We start from the raw sequence: 10,810 nt of genomic DNA, 5'->3' as shown, positions 1-10,810 counted from the left end.
GATATGTTTATGCTGAAGTTGATTGTCCCTATTGTGCATCCGTGGAAAGCTGGCATAATTTGCTTGGTCTGGACACTCAAAAATCTGGTTTCTGTTTGAGATTGTAGAGTATGATCACAGTTAAAGTCACTTAAGAGATCCGAAATGTTGATTGCCTGAAATTCGGCAACCGCTTCATGATCACCATGTTCATGAGGTAATGTCACCAGGCTAGTGTCTCCAATAGATTCGGGTGGAGATAGAGCAAGTGTTGCAGTGCTCGGTAAAGCAGCGACAGTTTTCGTACTCTGCGGTGCAAGACTCTGCCCCATTGCCTGTCCCATGACGATTTTTCCCTCTGCATCGGTTCGTTGGTAGACTGTTAGAGACTGCACTGATTTATGTCCAGACACGGCCATTATTTGCTCTCTAGGCTTATACCGATCCCGCTCTCTAGGCTTATACCAATCCCGCTCTCTGGGCTTATACCGATCCCGTTCTCTAGGCTTATACCGATCCCGCTCTCTAGGCTTATACCGATCCCACTCTCTAGGCTTTTACTGATCTCGCTCTCTAGGCTTATACTGATCTCGCTCTCTAGGCTTATACTGATCTCGCTCTCTAGGCTTATACCGATCCCGCTCTCTAGGCTTACACTGATCTCGCTCTCTAGGCTTATACCAATCCCGCTCTCTAGGCTTATACCGATCCCGCTCTCTAGGCTTATACCGATCCCGCTCTCTGGGCTTACACTGATCTCGCTCTCTAGGCTTATACCAATCCCGCTCTCTGGGCTTATACTGATCCTGCTCTCTAGGCTTACACTGATCTCGCTCTCTAGGCTTATACCGATCCCGCTCTCTGGGCTTACACTGATCTCGCTCTCTAGGCTTATACCAATCCCGCTCTCTGGGCTTATACTGATCCTGCTCTCTAGGCTTACACTGATCTCGCTCTCTAGGCTTATACCGATCCCGCTCTCTAGGCTTACACTGATCTCGCTCTCTAGGCTTATACCCATTCCGCTCTCTGGGCTTACACTGATCTCGCTCTCTAGGCTTATACTGATCTCTTTCTCTAGGCTTACACTGATCCCGCTCTCTAGGCTTATACCGATCCCGCTCTCTAGGCTTACACTGATCTCGCTCTCTAGGCTTATACTGATCTCACTCTCTAGGCTTACACTGATCCCGCTCTCTAGGCTTATACTGATCCCGCTCTCTAGGCTTATACCAATCCCGCTCTCTAGGCTTATACCGATCCCGCTCTCTAGGCTTACACTGATCTCGCTCTCTAGGCTTACACTGATCTCGCTCTCTAGGCTTATACTGATCCCGTTCTCTACGCTGAAATCAATCTCGCTCTGTAGGCGTAGAACATAAGACTTAGTACAGAGTTGTTTAAGTTAGAAATGTATCCCATGGGGATCCGGGTTTAAAATAGGTCCTCAGTAGTCATTTCAGTACCCTTGCTTTTCGTAAGAGGCGACTAAATGGGGCGGTCCTTTGGATGAGACCACAAAAATCGAGGTCCCGTGTCACAGCAGGTGTGGCACGATAAAGATCCCTCCCTGTTCAAAGGCCGTAAGCGCCGACCATAGGCCTGACTTTTGCAACCCTTCACCGGCAATGGTGACGTTTTCATGTAAATGAAAAATTCTCAAAAGGAACATTATTTAAACGATATACAACCAACTATCAGAGCCTACAGTTGGAAACCCATCATCGGAAACCCACGGTTGGTCGCTCTCCGTTTACCCACCGTGGGACACAACGCCAGTATTTTCGCTGGAATGTGTGTCTCGGTTTCTATATGTGATTGGTCGCTTTACCATTCCTTATTGCGATATTCAACCAATGAAAAAGACCCTTGTTTCCAGTCCTCGGAAGTATAGAAAAACATGCTTTCGAAGCGAAGATTTTGACTACGTTTAAGTTGGACAAGTTACAAAACTTTCAGCGAGATGCTTTGTCAGCATTATTGAAGCGGCGCGTATATTTGTGTCTATAAAGACAGGGGAGGGAAAAACCTGTGTACCAAGCGTTTACTACTGCATGTGTACGAGTCTATGTACAGGTCTACATGTTCAGCACTCGTACATATAGTCTTGCCACTATTATCCATCATACGGGGGCAATGTGTTTTTTAACGGACTTAGTATTTCTAACTTATTTGTGTATTAAGTACTGTCGTAATTTGTTCCAGTTATGTTGTCGGCACAATTTGAACCAGTAATTATGACCTTCGATCTGTACATTGTGTAAACACAATTGATGTCTCACCTACGCTAATTAAAATAATGACATGTGAACGGGATTGTAAAACCATATTTTAATTCAAATTTGCATCTAATTTTTAAATTATATAATGCATGACTGATTGTATTCATGTGCCATGTAGCAGTGATGATAATTAACATACAAGAGGCGGATCCAGGATTTCCGAAAGGGGGTGGAGTACATGTGAAAGTGAAGTATCAGCCATTTTGAGTGCCAAATCTGCATGGAGTTTTCATCTATATATCTTTGATAGTGGCAAAAAACACCACTCTTTCATGGCCGCCGACACTTTGAGTTCCGGGAATACTTACGGCGATTTCCATTGATCCTCAATAGGTCACGTAAGGTCATGCATTTTAATGAGTTATGCGAAAATATCGGCGTTGTGTCCCACGGGAGGTAAATGGAGAGCGACCGACCGTGGGTTTGCGACGATGTTGGAAACCATACATAAACATATGTGTAGGAAGTGAATTCTGTATAAGTCATAATGGAACACTGAATGACAAAGAAGACGGATTTCAAACATTTCGGTTGAGCATCACTGAAGAGACATTATTTGTCGAAATGCGCATCTGGTGCATCAAAATTGGTACCGTATAAGTTTTACATTATGACCCCTGGGTCGAGGCCTCTGCTGGTGGACTGTTAGTCTCCGAGGGTCTCTACAGCCCAGTAGCTAAGTACTTCGTTACTAGCTTGAAAATACGGATGTATATTTAATTGCTGTTATAAAATTTAGAAATTCATTTCAAAATTAAGGGTTATCTCCCTCATGCATAGCTCTTATCCTTGGACGAATTTGGCTCCACTTTTTTGGCACGCTGTTTTTGGCTATATTTAGCTCTAAAACTTCATAGTTATTTCGGATTTCAAACATTTCGGTTGAGCATCACTGAAGAGACATTATTTGTCGAAATGCGCATCTGGTGCATCAAAATTGGTACCGTATAAGTTTTACATGCAAGTAATTATTTCTAAAATAGGGCACTGACTAAAACTCGGTCTCGTGACTAAAATCCGGTTTTCGGTCCCGGATTTTTTTATTCCATTAAAAAATGAATATATCAGATAACATGAGCCCCATTTCTCGTTAATCATGACATCTTATGCCTGTATTCTGTTAATTGATTGATCATATATTCTCCTTTTGTAAATTAAGAATACCGAGACCGGGTTTTAGGACTTCAGTGTCACAATTTTGACTCGAGGTAGAAAAAACTCCTCGTTTTCAAACCGAACCATGGCATTTGAAAAAGAAACCCACGCAGATGTGGGGAAGGTTTTGATAGAAATGCATAGGTCATTCTATAGTTTGATTGTTGAAGGTAGATCGTTATTCATATGTCTGTTGTGGGTTGATACTGAAAAATGAAATACGTTTTTATTTTACATGTATTTATTTCAAATTGTGTTCCTTTATTAGCTGACCTGTTTTTGTATGAATATATTGTGAGGCAGAATTTATTCAAAAGCTTCTATATGAGAAGAAAACATCTCTTGCTGTGGCCCTCAACTTGACATTTAGATACATTGATGTTTTAGACATCAACAACTATAGATGAAACCCCGCGCACGCGTGGGAAATCGCAATTAAATAAAATGCATGTTTGAATTGTTGCGCACATGAATTCAATGAACTGTGCATTTGGAGCTCAAATGCCGTATTAAACAGTATTTTGTTTGATGTTAAAACCACAGGCACTCGACGTTTTAAATATCTATAATAAAAAAAATTGTCTTCCTGTAAACATAATATTCATACATTATGTTTACAGGAAGACAATTTTTTTTTATTATAGATATTTAAAACGTCGAGTGCCTGTGGCTAAAACTAGACCAACAATTTGTCATTATGTTAAACTATGAATTTGATAATTTCGACAAAATATATACGGGTATTAAAGGAGTACTGGTGTAATCAATGTAAGGAGAAAACGACGATTTTCTAGAGGATATTTATGAAGGAGTGACGTTTATGGTGGTTGTGCGCAAGCGCGCGAGAAAATTTTTGTTCGAAACAACATGGGAGTTGCGGTATGTAGTCATACTGAATGGTGATTTCATGTTAAACATAAAATTTGACTCCCCTTTTATTGCTCAAAGTGGTTCTCTCTATTCTGTTTTCTGTCTGACTGTCTGTAAACATGCTACATCACCGTGGCCAAACGTCAATTGGATACAACCGTGCTTTTAACGCAGAGTACAACCAACCCTTACGGCGTTTTACTATGGAGAGTGTAGATGTCCGTGAGGAGGGTTTAGAAAGTGGTCAATATTTTTCTTTATACAGATAATTCTTAAGAATTATATAGCCTATCAGGTAACGTAATGAATTCTGGTTTGAATGCATATAGCATTCGGTCAGATCCCCTACCACTTGCTCAAACACTCCAACACAGTTACAAAATTTCGTGTAAATTGGTCGCAGTCGTTCATTTTCTTCATTTTAAAAAAAAGACCCAGAAAAACCCACCTAAAATTCAATTATATCAGTGAAAAAGACAACATCATTACAATGTATACCATAAACGTCAGGAAGAAGACGGTTGTTAATGATAATTAAAATATAACGGTAGATACAACCATTCTATGTAAGCATAACGTAGGATACACCATTCCTAACTTATTGACAATTTGCAACGATGCATGTTTTTCATATATTTTGTAATGGCATCTGGCGTTTTCATTATGTTTCTAAAATTTGAATATTGAACTTCAGTGTTTATTGAAGGAGTGACTTTAATTCTGGGACAAATTATACGAGTATAACATGGTTTGGGTCAGTTTACGCTTTATAATCCTTTGGGGGATTTTGATGAAACTTGGTCCAACGGAAGATCACAATGTGGAGCTATGCATATTGCAAGGGGAATACTGCCCAATGTTTTTTAAAGAGGCTACGGCTCTTGGACTTGGTTTTTTTTTCTATTCAAAATACTTTGTCTTCGTAACTCCTCCCTTTGGAGGATTTTGATGAAACTTGGTACGAAGAAAGATCACAATGTGGAACTGTGCATATTACGAGGGGGGTGTTTTTTTTAAAGGAGTTGTGCCTCTTTGACTTTTTTTTCTATTCAAAATACTTTGTCTTCGCAACTTCTCCTAAACCATTTAGGGGATTTCAATGAAACTTAGTACAAAGGAAGATCACAATGTGTAGATGTGCATATTACAAAGGGAATGCTGTCCCACTATTTTTGAAGGAGTTACAGCCCTTGGACTTAGATTTGTTTAATGCAAAATACATTGTTATTGTAACTCCGACGAAATCCTTTTGTGGAAAATCCTTTCTCACTAGTTCAAATTCCTGGGTCAATAATGTATGCGGGTGTATCATGTACCGGTTTAGCGGTGCCCTGTTTTTGGGGTGTATAATAAATAATATATACCAAATGCGTAGTTTGGTGGGAAACTTGCTTGAACATAAGTAGTTCTTGTTCACATAATAAACTGGCATATCTTTCTACACTTCAAAACATAAAAAGATTGTGATTTCAAACACGGCACTGACATCTTTGTGGCAGTTTTCAGCTGGGAAGTTTGGAGATTATTTGTAGTTCCTAAAATATATTTCAACAACACTGCCATCTCTGACTTTGTCTAGGATTTTCGCATTGGCGGGAATGACTTTCTAATTTAACTGACCTCTATAACTTGATACACTACGAATTTGCCATATATGACATTAACCTTAGTGAATATTGAAATCATATTTTACATCCATATACTATGTTCCCTGGGAATTTCCACTGATAGAAACATTAATTCATTTTTGTGATAATAACACAACGAGCTCGGCCTCTGTGGTTTACGTGCTACTGAAAATGGTGACATGGAATGCAGTCCTAAAATCCTCTTGAATTTTTTTCTCCCTTCTGGAACAGTTATAATTTACATCGTATATCTTGTAATAAATAATGAAGTTCAATATTCAAATTAAAAAAAAAAAATAACGAAAACGCCAGGTGGCTTCACAAAAGACATTAGAATCATGCAGCGTTGCAAATTGTCAATAAGTTAGGAATGGTGTATCCCACGTTATACTTACATAGAATGGTTGTATCCTATGTTATACTTACATAGAATGGTTGTATCCTACGTTATACTTACATAGAATGGTTGTATCCTACGTTATACTTACATAGAATGGTTGTATCCAACGTTATACTTACATAGAATGGTTGTATCCTACGTTATACTTACATATAATGGTTGTATCCTACGTTATACTTACATAGAATGGTTGTATCCTACGTTATACGACTTATTTTTCCTCAGCAGCATCAACTGTTGACAAGAGCTGCCGTTTTAATGAACGCACTAAATACCCGATAGACTTAAAATCTCAAATACCTTAAAACTGATCAAAACATTATTCTTGTGATATTGCACTTAGAGAAGGAAATTGAACATTATTTCTTGGCTTTTTTAATTTTTTGTTTTTGTTTATTCTATTTCATTTAGATTATTATTACCCATTTTCCCCTTCTTTAAAGTTTTAGTCATTTCGGGTATTTAGTGTAATCATTAAAATGGCAGATCTTGTCAACAGTTGAGGTGGCAGGGGACAGTTTCTTTGGTTTTGAAACATGTGGATAGGGGGTATACACCAAAGTCAGATTATGACAGACTAATGAAAAATCATATTTCCCTTTTATGTCAATACTTGTATTTCATATTAGTGTAGTTAATAAATTATGACCCTAAATTACATGTAATCTATAAATACTGGTGCTGGTGCACAAAACATGCTCTGAGCAGGTTCCCCTTTTTTGCTTTGATTTTCCCTCATTTGGGCTAATCCGCACCACCCCCACACCATCACAGTACCAAACATGGGGATTTAGACACTGTGCACAATCAAGAACCCTATCTGCCCTTCTCAAAAATCTACCTCTCATATGGGGCCATCCACCTTCCCTCACAGCTACAGACCTTTTGCTAGACCCTGCATGTTTTCACCGGAATTTCTTCAGCAACTGACCACGTGTCTTAGTTTCGTATTTGCACCCATCTATATGCTAGGAATCATGGTGACACCTACATGTTGTATATCAACATTTTTACTAAGCACTCGGCTACATTTGACATGCATCCTAAAATTATTGTATACATTTTTACACATGTAATATCACTTCAAATACAGGGTAATTCCATTTTTTGAAAAAGTTGACCGGGCCTATAGTGCGAAACTGTCCCCTGCTACCTGACGCTGCTGAGGAAAAATAAGTCGTGTAACGTCTACACGAAGAACATTATTAAAATATGAGGAAGTAAGTAGCATATAATTGATGTGAAATTGACAGGTCTGAAATCTTCCATACTAGTCTGAATTTCACTGCTGTCATAGGCGAGAAACGACTCCGTGACCTGGACCGGTAAATGTCCTAGTAAAAATAAACAAGTGAAATCGAGAGAACGATGACGTATATCTTTGTTATTTTAAGAACCAGTGACTTGAAATTTGGCATGCAAGTAGTTAAAACATTAATCTATGCAAGGAAAACGACAAATTACGCATAACTTACTTAGTTTAAGATTTTTTTAGACATTTGAAGCGAGTGGTTAGTTTTTTATCTGTGTCGGAGGTAGACCCCTTTCTATATTTATGGTATCACAGAGTTCGGGCCCAAAACGGGCTTAGCCCCTGTGCTAAAGACCAAAGACAAAATGAACGGTCGTTCATAATTTCAAAATTGCGAATGTGTTTACAATGGTAGTTTTTGTCCAGTGCGACAATTTAAGGCCAAAATTATGAATGCACGCGGTTTCCTTTCGTCAAACGCAATAATCGAAAACATTATGTAGTATGTGAATTCTAAATAGAAAAACTGCTATATTGTAAACAGTGGTCTGATTTCTTGGACATTGTCAGGTAGTGTACAACCTAATTTCGGTGAAATGTTTTAACTTTAAAATTACAAGGTGCAAACTTCTTAGAACAGTCCAGGACCATTCGATAACTGACATATTGGACAATTTTCGACGTATTACTAACTTTCAAGATCTGTGTCATCACAAAACATGTTCTTGGAACCAAAAATAAAAACTGTTTCGTGTTTATCCATGTGTTTGTACATATCAGTGACTGTTAATGAATTATTACTAAAAGTCGTAACAGTGACTTCTATAATCACGGGGAAAATTAAGAACATGAAAATATCAGATGGATATCGTATCAAAAAATTCGCCGATGTGTGAGATCGTTGGTCTCGGACGGGGGTGTCTTTAGTTGAATGAGATGTATAGATATTAAAGTAATATGATTATAAATCATTAGAAAATGATAAATATGGACCCAGTCAAAACTATTATGATAACTAACACTGAACACCCACACAATTTAATGCTGATCATGTTGTAAACTAATCGCAAATTCTCGGGTTGTTTTTCGGCTTGCCGAGAATGTGCAATTGGTTTTAGACCTAAGCGTCTATGATGTTGCCTCATTCTGGGCGCTTCGTTCTGGAAATTTCCATAACGCTGATTCAAGACTAAAATCACAGATAGAAGAAACGAACAGGCATATTTTATGTATTCAACAATTATCAATACTTATTTCTTCTGTAAGATCAAAATTAAGCATCGATAAACAATGGATTTACTTCAGTTGTAAACTGACTAGATCCGCCAAAGTGTATCTACCACACTACTCTTTTTTTTTCTTTTTTTTTTTGCTATTTCAGAATAGTTTATCGAAAACGAAAGTAGGTTTTTGATTAATTTAACGATATTTCCAAATCAAGTAAAATTATATCATAGTTTAAGGACTTCATCTTACATATTTAAAAGTGCAAGCAGTAACTCTGGAAGAAGCGTTTCAAAGTTTATTGGCAAACTTTATTAATCTAAAAATATAGATACTCACGTTCATTCATCCATTGATTTAGCTCAGAATAAAAAAAATACCACAGAGTCTTTTATACATGTATCTGCTTCATATTTAGATATTTGATTGAATATAGACGTTGGCGGCAACGGGGTGACCTCAGCTACTCCTTCGCCAACTTTCCATTTTATGTAGCAATATTCCATTATCACCTGTATGTGGTGTTTATATCTCTTAACTGATTCGATATACGCAAGAGCATATTCTGTGTATGATCAAAGTTTAAATCGAGGCAGGCTACTGACAAACAAGCTGATGTTACAGGGTTTCAGCAGTCTCGTTTAAAGTAAGTATTTCACATGTGATCTATTATATATAGGCTGTCACTGGGTCAAATGACGTGTTTCATACCAACTGTTCGACCGTTCTTTACATAACGATTTTGCCAACTGAGAACTTCGTGTATCTTATCTAGATACAGGGTTCACGGCGGGTGTGACTGGCCAACAGGGGATGCTTACTCCTCCCAGGCACCTGATTCCGCCTCTGGTGTGTCCAGGAGTCCGTGTTTACTCTACTCTTTGTTGGAGCGATCAATGTTATTTATAGAATATTTTTGTGTTGTAAAGATGCTTCTAGGATTTTAAAGGTAATAAACAAGGAGCTGATATAACAGATATTAACCTATAAAGGTAATTGACAAGGGGCTGATATAATATATATTAACCTATAAAGGTAACTAACAAGGAGCTGATATAAAATATATTAACCTATAAAGGTAACTAACAAGGAGCTGATATAAAACATATTAACCTATAAAGGTAACTAACAAGGAGCTGATATAACAGATATTAACCTATAAAGGTAACTAACAAGGAGCCGATATAACAGATATGAACCTATTAGTTTTTGACATCTTGTATGCTACTTTTATGTTTCTAATCAGGTGTAGTATGACTGCCTTCAACATAGCTGAAAGTTTATCAAGGAACAATGGAATATCAAATAATTTCGAAATATTTCTGTGAGTAGACGCAGCGATATTTGTTAGTACTGTACGAAGAATGTCACAAGGACCTGGAGGTTTGTTTATATTCAAGGTTAGTATTTGATCAAGTATTTTTTGTTCAGACTTGATTATGCCATACGATGGGCTAACTATGAAAAGGAAAACACCTTCTCAGAATGGATAAAAAGGATAGGAGGGACATTAAAATCCCGTATCTGGAACATTAAAACAAAAGTGCGTATCATCTATCCTTCTGTGTTTGGTAAACCAAAAGTGATAAAAGAACTACATATGTAGATAGGTTATGTTATGGGTCAGAATAAATCCTAAATAAACCCAGCAAAAATCAATCACAAAACAATTCAAAGATATAACAATTTATTTACAATTATTAAAAGAAAAATATTTCAATGAAAAAATTACTACCTTACAACAATTACGAAAATGGCATGGCAAGACAAAAATTGCGACTAGGAACGAATTTGGCATGAATGAAGATATGCGAAAGATATCTATTGATATTTGACATAGATATGATAAAGACAAATGCAATAAAAACAAGAGGCTTATGGGCCATATCGCTCACCTGAGTCACCTTGGCCCATATCTAAAGATTTTCCCTATATATTCGCATGTAAAATTGTGACCCTTGTTATGGCTCCATTCTACCCCAATGGCCATGATTTTAACAAACTTGAATCTGCACTATGT

This window comes from Ostrea edulis, chromosome 1 (assembly GCF_947568905.1).
Source record: "Ostrea edulis chromosome 1, xbOstEdul1.1, whole genome shotgun sequence".
NCBI classification, from domain to species: domain Eukaryota; kingdom Metazoa; phylum Mollusca; class Bivalvia; order Ostreida; family Ostreidae; genus Ostrea; species Ostrea edulis.
This window is presented reverse-complemented; position numbering follows the sequence as displayed.